At 36.1% G+C, this 15,688-nt stretch overlaps 1 protein-coding gene across 8 annotated transcripts in view; it reads left to right on the top strand.

Annotated features, from left to right (window-relative positions):
- RPS6KA3 (ribosomal protein S6 kinase A3) overlaps nucleotides 1–15,688 on the top strand; it is a 109,612-nt gene that overhangs the window by 13,851 nt on the left and 80,073 nt on the right. Inside the window, exons 1-3 of one of the 8 annotated variants that reach the window (XM_058535553.1) lie at nucleotides 12,550–12,661; nucleotides 12,819–12,912; nucleotides 13,821–13,921. The exons of 4 other annotated variants lie outside the window; for them this stretch is intronic. The gene's annotated coding sequence lies outside the window, so the exon portion shown is untranslated. Of the gene's footprint in view, nucleotides 1–12,549; nucleotides 12,662–12,818; nucleotides 12,913–13,545; nucleotides 13,563–13,820; nucleotides 13,922–15,688 lie in introns of those variants that run through there. 3 more of the 8 variants (XM_058535555.1, XM_058535554.1, XM_058535556.1) reach the window with 3 other exon arrangements.

Raw genomic sequence — 15,688 nt, 5'->3', positions numbered from 1 at the left:
TGGCAGTGACCCACATACAAAAAGTGGAGGAAGATTGGCACAGATGTTAGCTCAGGGCTAATCTTCCTCAAGCAAAAAAAAAAGAGCAAGATTGGCAACAGATGTTAGCTCAGGGTGACTCCTCAGCAAAAAAAAGAAGAAGAAGAAGAATAGAGATGACAGGAAAGAGTCAGTAAAATTGAAGATTTAGAGCAATAGAAATTATCCAATCTGAACAACAGAGAAAAAATAAACTAAAAAAAAAAATTGAGAGAGCCTCAGGGGCCTGGGGAACATTAACAAAACATTTAACATTCATGTCATCAGAATCTCAGAAAGCAGAGAAAAAAGGTGGACCTGAAGAAATAATGGCTGAAATCTTCCCAGTTTGGCAAAAGACATAAGCCTACAGATTCAATAAGCTGACTGAACCCCAAACAAGGTAAACCCCAAGTAATCCACACCCAGACACATCAAAATCATACCTTTAGAAATGAGAAGTTGCTTAATGGGTATAGAGTTTCAATTTTGCAAGGTGAAAAAGTTTTGGAGATTGGTTGCACAACAATGTGAATATACTTAACACACTGAACTGCAGGCTAAAAAATGGTTAAGATGGTAAATTTTATGTTGCATGTATTCTACCACAATTAAAAATTTTTTTTTTTTTTTTTTTTTTTTTGTGAGGAGATCAGCCCTGAGCTAACATCCGCCAATCCTCCTCTTTTTTTGCTGAGGAAGACGGCCCTGGGCTAACATCTGTGCCTATCTTCCTCCACTTTATATGGGACGCCGCCACAGCATGGCTTACCAAGCAGTGCGTCGGTGCGCGCCCGGGATCCGAACCAGCGAACCCCGGGCCGCCGCAGCGGAGCGCGCGCACTTAACCGCTTGCGCCACCGGGCCGGCCCCTAAAAATTTTTTAATCAAACTGCAAGTAAAAACAAAGAATCTTGAAAGCAGCTAGAGAGAAATAAACTATTACCTATAGGGGAGCAATGATTCAAATGATAAGCAGATCTCGCATTAGAAACTATGGAAGGAAATGGCACACAGTTTCTCAAGTGCTGAAAGAAAAGAACTGTGAACCCAGAATTCTATACCCAGTGAAAATATTCTTCAGGAATAAAGGTGCAATCAAAGCAGTCTCAGATGAGGGGAAGCTAAGAGAATTTGTCCGTAGCAGGTCCTAAAAGAATGACTACAGATAGTTCTTCAAGCAGAAAGGAAATGAAAAAAGAAGGATCTGGAACATCAAGAATGAAGAAATAAGAATAATATGAATTCTACAGTCTCTTCCAGAAAATAGAAGAAGAGGAAGCATTTCACAAGTCATTTTATGAGGCCAATATTATCCTGATACCAAAACCTAAAGACAGTACAGAAAAGAAAACTACAGATCAGTATCCCTCAAGAATAGAGGGATCACAGAAGACACCGAATCCTCAACAAAATGTTAGCAAAACAAATCCAGCAACATATAAAAAGAACTATACACCGTGACCAAGTGGGTTTTATTCCAAGGATGTAAGACTGGTTTAGTATTCAAAAATCATTTGATGTAGTCCATCATATTAAAAAGTTGAAGAAAATTCACATTAATAATGCATAAAACATTTAATAAATTAAACATTTATTCATAATAAAACTCAGCAAACTAAGAATAAGAGGCAACTTTCTAAACTTGATAAAGAACATTTCCAAAAAACCCACAGCTAACATACTTAATGGTGAAAGACTGAATGCTTTCACCTTAATATCAGGAACAAGGCAAGGGTGTCCACTCTCACCACTGCTATTCAACACAGTCCTGGAAGCTCTTACCAGCATATTAGGCAAGCAAAGGAAATAATAAAGGACAGATTGGAAAGAAACACATAAAACTGTCCCTATTTGCAAGTGACATGATGGCCTCCAGTGAAAATACCAAGGAATCTACATAAAACTACAACTAATAAGTGAGTTCAGCCGAGTTGTAAGATACAAGATCAGCATACAAGAATAAGTGGTATTTCTGTATACTAGTGATGAATGTGTGGAAACTGAAATGAAAAAGTACCATTTGTAATTGCTCAAAAAAATACTTAGGTATAAATTTAACAAAACATATATATGACTTGCATGCTGAAAACTACAAATTGCTGATGAAAGAAATCAAAGGTCTGAATAAATGGAGAGGTGTACTGTGTTCATAGATTGGAAGATTCAACATAGTAAAGATGCCAGTTCTTCCCAAATTCTTCTGTAAGTTTAACACAAGCTTATTTAAAAAATTATATGGAAAGTTAAAAGAACTAAAATACCGAAAACAAGATTAAAATAAAGTGGGAGAGTCATTCCACCTGATTTTAAGACTTACTATATAGCTTCAAACTGTATAGCTACTATATAGCTTTGATTACTATGTAGTAATCAAAATTCTGTGGTTGATAAAGGGATAGACATAGATCAGTGGAATAGAATAGAGAGCCCAGATATAGACCCATACAAGTACAACCAACTGACTTTTGTCACAGGTGCAAAAGCAATTCAATGGAGGAAGGATAGAGAGCCTTTTCAACATGGTGCTTGGAGCAATTGTATGTCCATAGCTAAAACAATGAACCTCAACCTAAACCTCACATCTTATACAAAAATTAATTCAAAATGAATCGTGGATTTAAATATAAAATGTAAAACTATAAAACTTTTAGATTCTGGATCAAGATGGTAGAGTAGGAAGATCCTTAGCTCGCCTCATCCCACGGACACACCAAAACTACAACCACATATAGAACAACTTTGCTGAGAACAAACTGAAGACTAGCAGATTTTCCACAACTAAGGATATTTTAAAAAGCCGCATCGAGATGCGTAGGAGGGCCAGAGACGTGGTCTAGACAGGACCCACAACCCCAGTGTGGCAACCCACAAATGGGAAGGATGTCACAACCACAGAGGTCCTCCTGGATGAGCGAGGGACTTGAGCCCCACATTTGGCTCCCCAGTCCCTGGCTTCCCAGTCCAGGGGACCTGCACCAGGAAGATGAACCCCCGTAACATCTGGCTTTGAAAACCAACTGGGCTTACATCTGGCAGAACCAGAGGGCTATGGGAAACTGAGACTCCACTCTTAAATGGCATGCACACAAACTCACTTGCTCTGAGTCCCAGCCCAGAGGCAGCGGTTTGAAAAGTGCCTAGGTTATACACGAAGGAGATTCATTGACTAATTTTAGAGTGTGTGCCAGAAGGGCAGGGATCTGTTGGAACTTTCTCCGGGGATAGAAGTGCTGGCAAATGCTATTTTTTTTTCTCTCCTTCTACATAGCTAGCCTGGCCCCAGCAGGCACCATTTCGAACACTCTCCATCTATGTTGCTGGCACCACTCAGCCCATTCCAATGTTCTCCTGTGGACCCACCCTGGCCAGCACTTCTCCAAAGTGGCTCCTGCCCCATGCCAACTGGCGGGCAGCCCCAACTGGCACTGGAGCCCCTCCAAATTGGCTCCTGCCCTGCCCCACGTGGTGGGCAGCCCCGGCCAGCACCAGAGCCCCTCCCAAGTGGCTCCCACCCTGGGGGGCCTGCCCCACACACCAGCGCACCCACAGCAATCACAGCCCAGGCACAATAGAAGGGTGCACACAGCCTACACAGGGCACACACCTGTGTGACCAGGAGGGATTGCACTACTAAGCCCCACAGGACACCTTCTACGTAAGGCTACCCCTTCAAGACCAGGAGACATAGCTGATCTACCTAATACATAGAAACATACACAGAGAGTTAGGAAAAATGAGGAGATGGAGAAATATGTTCCAAATGTGAAAGAACAAGAGAAAAACCTCAGAAAAAGAACTAAATGAAATGGAGATAAGCAATCTACCAGATAAAGAGTTCACAGTAATGGTCATAAAGATGTTCACTGAACTTGGGAGAAGAATGGATGAACACAGTGAGAAGTTCAACAAAGAGACAGAAAATACAAAAAAGAATCAATCAGAGCTGAAGAATACAATAATGCAATACAGTAATAAATGAAAAGCACGTTAGAGGGAATCAACAACAGATTAGATGATGCAGAAGAACGAATCAGTGATCCGGAAGCCCAAGTAGTGGAAATCACCCCAATCAGAACAGCAAAAAGAAAAGGGAATTTAAAAAAGACAGTGATAGCTTAAGGGACCTCTGGGACAACAGCAAGCATACTAACATTTGCATTGTAGGGGTCCCAGAAAGAGAAGAGAGAGAGAAAAGGACAGAAAACCTATTTGAAGAAATAGTGGCTGAAAACTGCCCAACCTGGTGAAGGAAGCATACATCCATGTCCAGGAAGCACAGAGAGTCCCTAATAAGATGAACTCAAAGAGACCCACACCAAGACACATTATAATTAAAATGGCAAAAGTTATAGAGAGAATCTCAAAAGCAGCAAGAGAAAAACAACTAGTTACATACAAGAGAACCCCCACAAGACTATCAGCTGAGTTTTCAGCAGAATCTTTATAGGGCAGAAGGGAGTGGCATGATATGTTCAAAGTGCTGAAAGGAAAAAACTTACAATCAAGAATACTCTACCGGTCAAGGTTATCATTCAGAATTAAAGGAGAGAGAGAGAGTTTCCCAGACAAGCAAAAGCTAAAGGAGTTCATCACCACTAAACCAGCCTTTTAAGAAATATTAAAGGGACTTCTTTAAATGAAAAGGCCATAACTAGAAATAAGAAAATTATGAGAGGAAAAAAATCTCACTGGTAATGGCAAACACATCATAAAGGTAGTGGATCAACCATCTATATAGCTGGTTTGAAGGTTAAAAGACAAAATTAGTAAAATCATCTGTATCTGCAATAATTAGTTAATGGATACACAAAAAGATGTAAAATATGCCAAAAATGTAAAATGTTGGGGGGTGGGGGAGTAAAAAGGATCAAAATCAAGAATTATCAGAAGATTCCACTATATAGGTTTTAATTTGGAAGTTGAGGGGGTGCGATTATGCTGAGAACCAAAGAGGACGCAGATGAAAGCTGGTGCTTTGAGTTAAAGAGGTGGAACTGGCTTAGTTTGGTGGGGCGATAATAACTTCCTGAGCCTGGGAAGAGAGGAAGAATCCTGTGCTTCCAAAATTCGCAGTCCCTAATGGAGGGCATCTCTAGGGTACTATGGCATGTGGACTCTAAGCACTGCAGCTTGGAAGCAGCATTCAAGATCAGAGTGGAGGACCGCTGAGGAGAGGAGTGCCCGTCAGATGGCAGAGGACCAGCTCTATAGCACCATTGGCAATGATGGTGACCACTGCAGACCAGGCTCCTCCCATAGTCTGGCACTAGATTTGTCAAGGATTCTTGTGTGAACTTATGGGTTGGAGGCCACAGAACCCTAATAATGACTGAAATTAGACTTCTTATCTACTCTGAGAAAGCTTTAATTTGTCCAAGAAAAAACATTTTTTTTACAATGTTGCTCAAATTTATTTCTACCATGTGGGAAATATCTACGCATGTGAATAAGAGCTGGAAGGGTGTGTTAATTTGGTACGATGGTAAATGATTTTCTCTCCAAAAAAAAAAAAAAACTTTTAGAATTTAGACGTTGGAGAAAATCTGGACTGTGGGCTAAGTGAAGAGTTCTTAGACCAGACACAAAAAGCACAATCCATAAAAGAAAAAAATTCAATAAGTTGGACTTCATCAAAATTCAAAACTTTTGCTCAATGAAAAAGACCTTCTTAAGGGATTGAAAAGACAAGCTACAGTCTGGGTGAAAATATTTGCAAACCAAATCTGAGACAGGACTTGTATCTAGAATATATAAAGAACTCTGAAAACTTAACAGTAACAAAGACAAACAGTCCAATTAGAAATTGGGCAAAAGAGATGAACAGACATTTCACCAAAGAGGATATATGGATAGCAAATAAGCATATGAAAAGATGTCAACATGGTTAACTATCAGGGAAATGAAAGTTAAAACTACCATGAGATATCACTACACACCTATTAGAACAGCCAAAATAAAAAAACAGTGAGAATGCTGAATGCTGGTGAGGATGTGGACAAACTGGATCTCTCATACATTGCTGGTGGGAATGTAAAATGATACAACCCTTGTGGAAAATAGTTTGTCCATTTCCTAAAAAGCTAAACATACACTTACTATATGACCTAGCAGTCGCACTCCTGGGCATTTATCCCAGAGAAATGAAAATGTATGTCCACACAGAAGTCTAAACACAAATGTTGATAGCAGCTTTATTTCTTTTTTTTTTTCATTTTTTATTTATTTATTTTTCCCCCAAAGCCGCAGTAGATTGTTGTATGTCATAGCTGCACATCCTTCTAGTTCTGTATGTGGGACGCAGCCTCAGCATGGCTGGAGAAGCAGTGCGTCGGTGTGCACCCGGGATCTGAACCCGGGCCGCCAGTAGCGGAGCGTGCGCACTTAACCGCTAAGCCACAGGGCTGGCCCAGCTTTATTTCTAATATCCACAAATTAGAAACCAAATGTCCTTCAATGGTGAATGGTTAAACAACCTGTGGTGCATCCACACCATGGAATACTACTCAGCAACTAAAAGGAGTGAATTATTGATACACATAACAACTTGGATGAATCTCAAGGGAATTCTTGCTGAGTGAAAAAAGGTTACGTACTCTGTGATTCCATTTATATAACATTCTTGAAATGACAAAATTGTAGAAATGGAGACTAGATTAATGGCTGTCAGGGTTAGGAAGAGGGGAAGGAGGGAGGTGGGTGTGGTTATAAAGGCAACATGCAGGATTGTGGTGATGAACTGTTCAGTATCTTTACTGTGGTAGTAGATAAAGGAACCTATACATGTGATAAAGTGTGGAGAACACACACACACACACGAGAACCTGCAAAACCAGTGAAATCTGAATAAGGTCTGGGCATTGTACCAGTATAAATTTCCTGGTTTTGACAGGAAGTTATGTAAGATGTAACCACTGGGTTAAGGGTTTATGGGACCTCTCTGTATTATTTTTGCAACTTCCTGTGAATCTATAATCATTTCTAATTAAAAAGTTAAAAATCAGAAAGCATTAGATAAAATTTAATGTCTATTCTCAATTAAAAACTTAGTAAAATAGGAATAAAAGAGTGTGTCTTTAATGTTATTAAAAAATAATCTCAGACCAATAGCACCATGCTTGATGGGGACATATTATAGGCAATCTCATTAAAACTATGCCTCCTGTTTTCATCTCTATTTTACATTCCAGAAGAGTTTGCTAATGCAATTAGACAAAAAAATCAAAGCATATCCAAAAGAAGGTTAAAAGATTACTATTTATAGATGATGTAATCATCTACTTAGATAATCTAAGGAAACCACTAAAAAGGTTTGTTAAAACTAACGATAGTCTAATAAGGTGGTATTATACCAAATGTATTCATAAATCAATAAATCACTTTCCTAGTTAGAAATGATAATGGAAAAAAGATCATTCAAAATAGTAAAAATATTAAATGTCTAGAAATATAACAAGCAAAGGGCAGGAACTAAGTGAAAAAAATTAATTGAATTAAGGAAAAATTTGAATAAATTGAGAGAAAAGCTATGGTTCTTTAAATTACTTTCAATAGGATTCGAGGTTTTTTTCTTATTGTTTATTTTTTAAGAATTGAGGATAACTTTTCCTCCTGTCTTGAATGAATGTTCCCAGATTTTTAGTTTTTTTAATTTCTTTAGGTTTCTTTTAATTATTTTATAGCTTATCTGAGCAGTCAATACTAACAATTTCTAGTAAAATGCTCTTATTAATAGTGTTTATGCTTAATACGTATGCAGCTAGAATTAATCATGGAGCTGTAATTAGAAACTATATTTCTGATTATTTTTTCAGAAATAAGCCTTGCTGCCAGGTTGTGTTTATATGTAATTTTTAAATATATCTATGTATGTATTTCTTAAATGAGTGAGTAGTTTGGATTGTTTTTTCCTAAGTAAATTCAACTTCAGACTTGTACTAAAACACTTTATGTGAAGATACAGTTGATACTACACAAACAGGAATTTTGCTTGGATGTTAAGCTCTGATTATTGTGTGTTTGAGCAAGTCCCATTCTGTCTCGTTTCACTTACAAGATATTACTGCTGTCTTCTTTTTGTTCATAAGGTTGTTTATAAGACTGTGTATAAGTTTAATTATTTTCAGTGATTGTTAGATAATAATTATGTTATCAGTAATGTGTATTGGGTTCAGTTCAGCAAATATTCAAGCACCACTTGTTTTGCTGTTGAGGAAACAGGTTCAGGTAATTTTGCCACAGTCACATAGCAAATAAAAGCTTGGGCTTTGAAGCCCAGCATAATGGTGTGTCTGTTTTATTTTTTTATTTCTTTTTTTTTTGTGAGGAAGATCAGCCCTGAGCTAATATCCATGCTAATCCTCCTCTTTTTGCTGAGAAAGACCAGCTCTGAGCTAACATCTATTGCCAATCCTCCTCCTTTTTTTTTCCCCAAAGCCCCAGTAGATAGTTGTATGTCACAGTTGCACATCCTTCTAGTTGCTGTTTGTGGGACGCGGCCTCAGCATGACCGCAGAAGCGGTGCGTCGGTGCGCACCCAGAATCCGAACCCGGGCTGCTAGTAGCGGAGCGCGCGCACTTAACCGCTAAGCCTCGGGCCGGCCCTGGTGTGTCTGTTTTAGATAGGAGGGCTTCAGTAAGCCTCTGGAAACCCGAAGAAATCATTAGACTTGTTTCTGCGACTCTTAAATTAGCCAACCCAAGTAATGCATTAAAGAGTTATCTAGTACTCAGACTTTTAGCCCTAGAAATGGAAGTGGACCTATTAGGGTAAGGGACTCATCAGAATCCTCTCAATTATTTGTATTTGTCGTTTCCTCTGGCAAGATGAGCAGGAGGAAAGGGAAGCTAACATTGATTGAACACCCAACAAGGCTAGGCATACTGAACCTTACCACAACCTCAGCATAACTAGTATCCAAATCTTGTGGATTAGAAAACTGAGATTCATGTTAAGTAACTTGCCCAAAGTCACACCTATAATAAAGGGCAAAGCCAGGTTTTGAAACTTGATATGTCAGGCTCCAAAGCCCATGATCTTTCTCTACACTGTGATTTCCCAGACTCGTCTAGTCACAGGACTCCTCTAAGGTGCCTGTTTAAAAAAATGAAATACGGAGCCATGGGGTTTCTGGAACTTCTGATTCAGTTTCAGTTTGGGGTGAGGCCAGGTAATGTATCATTAACAGGAATCTTAGGTGATTCTGATCATCAGGTCGGTTCGGGAAATAACTACAAATGTAGTTAACATTTCTACATGTAGAAAACTACAATGTTTTCTGGTTTTTATTACTACTTCTTTTTCAGGTGACAACATTTGTACAGTCTGTTCTTTGGCATTATCCTTGTTTACACTTGGGTACAAAGGTATCCCACTGAAGGATATAGGTAAAACTGTATGTTAGATGCAGAAGAGAAAGAAGGAATTAGACTTAGATAACATTAAATACATTAACATGTATAACATAACATGTATAAAATAACATTAAAACAGCTTTAAATACAAAATCAGTAATTTCCTCAGGTATAAAAACCCCACAAAATCTTAAATAACTAATCCTTAAAGTCACAGGATTATAACATTTTCAAGCTGGAAGAGCTCTTAGATATTCACATATTTTATGCATGAAGAAACCACAGCTCAGAGAGGCTTAAGGGCTTGCCCACAGTTAGTGGCAGACTTTCAAATCCATGTTGGCCAAGGTTCCATCGAATTCTTATGGATTGCAGATAAGTACCATAAAATATTGATTTTTCTAAGGTCACACTGCTTTTTAGAAATAAATTTAGTGGCAAATCATGTTTACCTTATATTCTCTACTTTATCTAATTTTATGATTTCTTCCTTTTTAAATTGCCCTATTGAGAATATGAATATATTCAAAGGAATCTCTTTTAGGAGATTATGTAATTTGAAATACTATATCTGATCAATGATATGTTAGAAAAATGAACCATTACCTTAGAATAGTGTATTTAACAAATGGACACTTTCAGAACATGTTCTGTTAAGGAAGAACTCTAGTTTTCTCCGCTTTTTATGACAAAATTTTATTTTATAAATAAAGAAAAATTAGTGTAGCTAGATACCTATACATGAATTCTAACAGTAATGTGACATTTCTATGTAGTAATATGAGCTTTGGATTCAGACTTGGGTTCAATTATCTTATCTGCGAACTTAATAGCTCTGTGATCTTGGACAAGTTATTAACTCTCAACTTTTTTCCTTCTCTGCTATGCATAATAACATACCTCATGGTTTATTAATGATTAGTTGGGATTAAATGAGAGAATGTGTAACATGGCTAACACTGTACTTTGAACAAAATAAGCATTGCATAAATGATAGGTTTTATTATTTATTTCCTTGAGCCAGTGGTTATTTAGAAGAATATTAATTTCTGAATGAGTACTTTATTTCCTTATTCAGTTTTTTTATTGTAATCAAAAAATACGATCTATATGATTCCTGCTTTTAAGAATTTTGGATTTACTTTATGGCCTAGAACATGGTCAGTCTTTATAACTTTTCATAGCCACTTGAAAAGAACCCATATTCTTTTTACATTATAAAATTCAGTATCTACCTGTTCTAATATAAATTACTTGAAATGCTTTGTCCTTATTTTGTTCATTATGCTAGTTGATACTAATGTGCTAAAATTTCCCCTTCCATTTTGTTTCCATTTATTTCATTTTATAGTCTCCAAAACATCTCCTTTTGTGTTTTGTGGTTAGGTCAGTCTGTGATTAAATGTTCAATACTATTTTGCATTTATTATTTTTAATGACTTGTTTGAAAAAATAACACATGCTAATTGTAGAAAATCTGAAAAATAGGGAAACATACACAGAAGGAAATAAATATCTTTACTCTTACTGTTAATCTTATTATTAAAAGATTTAAATGTGATTAAGAGTAAGGATTTTAGAATCACATTTGGATTTGAATTTGGGCTCTGCTTATTAGCCTTAGGCATAATATTAGACTTTTTCATTTAGTCAACAGATATTTATTGAGCACCTACTGTGTGCCAGGCATTTTGCTAGGGACCGAGGATGCAGTGCTTAAGATTGACATACACATCTTGGCTTGATTTCCTCATTTGTAAATTAGTGATAAAGCCTCACAGAGTTGTTAGAAGCATCAAAGATAATCTATAGTACTTAGCACTTGCCTGGTGCATGGTAATTGCTCAGTAAATGATAGCAATTATTATTGCTATATGTATTAAGTACTAATTATATTTTTAGTCCAAATCAAATGACCTTTTTAATCTGCTTAAGGTTTTTGCTTCACATTTTATTTTTGGCCTTAATATTACAAACAACTGCTTTCTTTTTCTTTATGCTTTTCTATACTTATTTATTTTGTTTGGGTTTCTCTTCAAAGCAGTAAATAATTGTGTGGGTTTTTCAACTTTTTTAAAAATATAACCTAAGACTCTTAAAGTTTTTATTATCAAGCATTTCAAACACATACCAGAGTAGAGAGAATAGTATAATGAACCACCATATTCCTGTAACCCAGCCTCAAGGCTTATCAATTCATGGCCAGTCTCCCTCCCCCACCCCCCATGCACACATACTCTCTCTTTCCTTTCCTGGCTGCAGTGGATTATTTTGAAGCTAATGCTAGATACGTCAATTCAGACATAAATATTTACATTTACATTTCTTAAATGATAAAGACTTTTTAACACACGTAACTACCATACCATTATCACTCATAAAAATGTCAATACTTCTGTAATAACATTGAATATCCAGTAAGACTCTTTGTTTTAATTAGAAACTTTAAACTTTACATTTCTTACATTATTACTTTTGGAATCATTTCTGTCATCTTAAGTTTTTTATTCTTTCCTTGAGTTTTTTTTTCCTTCTGTCATATGGATTGTTTTGTTTGAGGAGGTTATGAAATATTGAAGAAAGAATTATGGAGCTGGAAAGACCCGGGTTTGAATCCTGCTTCTGCCATTCACTAATTAACTTTGCTGAGCCTTCGTTTCCTCATCTGTAAAATAGGGGTAATTATACCTACCTCATGTTCTTAGGGTTGAATGTGATGCCTGTGTAAAGTACTATTCCCAGTCTTTGCCAGTTATCTTCTCTAGTGATTTGGACTGCAGTAAATAAATAAAATTCTTGGTTATTGTATGGTTTTTCAGAACATTCCAACATTTATATTTATTAGCTAATTATTAAAAATAGTGTTTTAAATATCCTTTTAGGAAAGACAGAGAATTTCGAATCTGTTTCTCCTTTCTTTCACTATCTCTTTTATTTTGATTCCACATTAATTTAGCCCAAGGTTATAAATCTTACCTTAACTTTCTAAAGTTTTATATTATTTATATACTTATATCAATTATTTATTCATTATTGACCCTTTCTCCTTTAGGGGCGTTAATTATTTCATTCAGTTATTTCTAGATATTGAGTTGGTGTCAGTGTACTTCACCAGTTCTTTCCTCCCTCAATATTCTTGCATTCTTATTTTGATTCTTTTTCAATGGTCTAGGACATACCTTTGAACATTTTATGAAAAAAGATACTACCAGGATGGTGAAACTTTATAAGACTTTGCAGATCTAAGAATAATTTCCTGTGACCTTTGTACATGAAAAACTAGGACAAGGTATAAAATTCTTAGATCATAACTTTTCTCTTTCAACTCTGTTAGTCATTACTTCATTGTCTTCTGGCATTTTATTGTTGCAGAGGAGAAATCTGAGGTCAATCTGATTTTAGTTTCTTTGAAAATAACCTATTTTTTTCTGCTTGTATGCTTGTAGGATTATATCTTTATCCTTGAAATTTAAAAACATTTGCCAGGACATGTCTTGGTGTTGATGATCTCTGTTGAACCTTCTCAGTCTCCAGTCTCAGGTATTTTTTTTCAGAACTGGAAAGTTTTCTTATACTTTTGATTGATTAAACTGCTCTGTTTTTTTTCTTAAGGAACATCTGTTATTCATAGATTATTTCTACGTCTGTCCTCCATAGTTTTTTAAACTTTTCTTTCATTTTTTTTTTCATTTACTCAAGTTTGTCCTTCGTGGCATGGATTCCGTTTTCTGCAATGTCAATTCTAATACTTGCTATTCACAATGCAGATTTAATTTTGGCTACTGTGTTTTCATTTCTTTATTCTTATCTCAACATACTCTGTTTCATAAGCAGAATTCCCCTTAGGGGTACACTCTAAAAAACATGAGGCCTAAAATGTATCTATTTTCTGAGGCCACAACCACAGGACCAGAAAGGAAAAAAAAGCTTCTGAAAGGGTCCTCTAAAACTTAAAAAAGTAGATATAACCAGAGGTCATTCCTACCCCAGTCTAGAAAATAGAACATTCTTGAGTACTGGCAGGCCTTTAGTTGCTAGAGGAATAGCAAAGCAGGTGTAAGGGCACCTTAACTGGAAATAAACTGATTTTTCTAATTACAGTGATTGTTTTTTCTCTTTATAAAAATAATATATAATAAATGCAGATAATTTTGAAAATACAGTACAAAGAAGAAAATCCTATGACCCAGGTAACTACTGATAAGATTTTATATATGTTTTGCCAGTTACATGCACACTTGTTGGGAGGGGGCTACAAAATTGGGGTCATACTAAGTAGTTTTGTATCCTTTTTAATTTAATATATTGCAAGCATATTTTTGCATCATTAATTTTTCTTTGAGGCCCTGATTTTAACCATTGCATAGTATTCCTACATATGAATAGATGTATTATGATTTATTTAACCAGTCCCTTGTTGGTCATTTAGATTGTTTTCTATTTTTCAGTATAATGATTATGATGAATATCACTGTACATAAGTCTTTATGCACATCTCTGATATTTCCTTAGGATAAATGAGGAGCTGATTCTTAATCCTGTCACATTGGTAAGGATTATATACATTCCTTATTAAGAATATAAAATGCTTGTTTCTTATTGTTTCAATGTGATTGCATAGAAGATTCTTTGGATTCTGAACACTTTGATGGTATCTCAACTGAAGTTTGAGAGAGGTTTCTAATGCCTCACCCTCAGCACCTTTATGGAACTCCTACTGCATATACTTCAGGCAGGAAAACCACTGCTGATATCAGGGAGTTTGGAAGGCAGATATACTTGTGGAAACTTGGGGGTGGTAAAAAAAAAAGCGTGATCCTTTCTCGTTCCTACAACCTGGGTCTCCAAATTAATATGCTAGGGCTCTGGACCCTTCCTTTTTTTTCCTCCCTTTCTGGTGTTTCAGGCTGTTGTTCTCTGTGAGGAATTCTTTTTCCCAATGTTCATATGCACATTTCATTTCTAGGTAGGAAGATGTCAGTAGATGATATATCCTTCCAAGTTCAAGGTAGCATTTTATCAGTCACAGATCATTTTTTTTAGTCATAGTATACTTGTTCCTGATGATCTCCTGCTGGACTCAAAGCATTTTTTTAAACTTATTTTATATTTTGTTCAGAGGTATCAAACAGCAGCCTGGAAAACAATCTGTTTAATAGGGTTTCTTAAAATTTTTTTAAATTAGTAAAATATTTTGTGTTTAACGTTTCAGAATTTTCTTTAAAATACATGGGAATACTCTAGAAGTCCTGAAACTTTGGTTTAGATTTACTGATTTGAGTTGTTCATCCTCTTTAAACCAGGAAGATGATCGTAAGTGATAATTTTATACCACAACATTTGAAGTTATTTTGAAAACAATTCCTGCTGAAACTCAAGCTAACAGTCTCCTTTATCTGATTTGTTCAGATGAGACCTATATTATACGTTATTCTAATTTTTGATTTTTACACATTTCAGACTACCAGAGTAAAGCATGATTAGCATTTCCTAACCTTTTCCAGTATTTCACATAATATTTGCATATGTGCAATCTGCCAAGCCCTGCAGTTTTTTGGCTGGAAGGCATTATGGTGGGATGAAAGAGGAGAAATACATTTGCCTCACTTTTAAACTATCCTTTTTTGTCCATACTCATTCTTTAGCCACATCGAATAAAAATATACTACACATATGAATGATCTCTTCCACCCTGCTTGGCAGGAAATTAGCTGTAGTAAGTGGTGAAACAGGTATCTCAGCATGCTCCCATACTTCTTCATTGCACTACATCTTTAGAAGTTAACGATAGAAATGTAAATATTACACAGTCGATTGAGGCAAAAGAGGGGACAGGAAGTAGCATCTACTTGTCCCTTGGTGGATCCTTTTAATTATAACATCCCTGAGATAGATATTATATGCATCTTACAAATGGAGAAACTGAGGCTCAAAATGTTAAGTAACTTACCCAAGGTCAGGTAACTACAGCAGTAAGTGAGAGCTGGGGTTTAAACCTGGTACTAGCCAGATTCAGACCACATATTTTTTCTATTTGTTTCTTAAAATTAGAGAAATAAGTTTTCTTGTTTAATAGGTACTATTCCTTGAACTCTTGGAACTATAGAAATTACAATATAACCTAATCTCTAATGAAGCCAAGCAAGGGTCATTTTTCAAAAAGGAAACTTCTTAGCTGCGGAAGTAATTTTATGCTCATTACTAATAGATAACATTTGAATCCTTGTTTTGATGAAATGATACAAAAGGTTTGTTTCAGTAGAGGTGCTCTTTTGGGTAGATTTTTGTAAAGCTTCACTGGTATGTAGAATAATAT

Source organism: Diceros bicornis, chromosome X, assembly GCF_020826845.1.
Source record: "Diceros bicornis minor isolate mBicDic1 chromosome X, mDicBic1.mat.cur, whole genome shotgun sequence".
Lineage (NCBI taxonomy): Eukaryota > Metazoa > Chordata > Mammalia > Perissodactyla > Rhinocerotidae > Diceros > Diceros bicornis.
The sequence above is the reverse complement of the archived record's forward strand: the minus strand, read 5'-3'. Positions and strand labels throughout refer to the sequence as shown.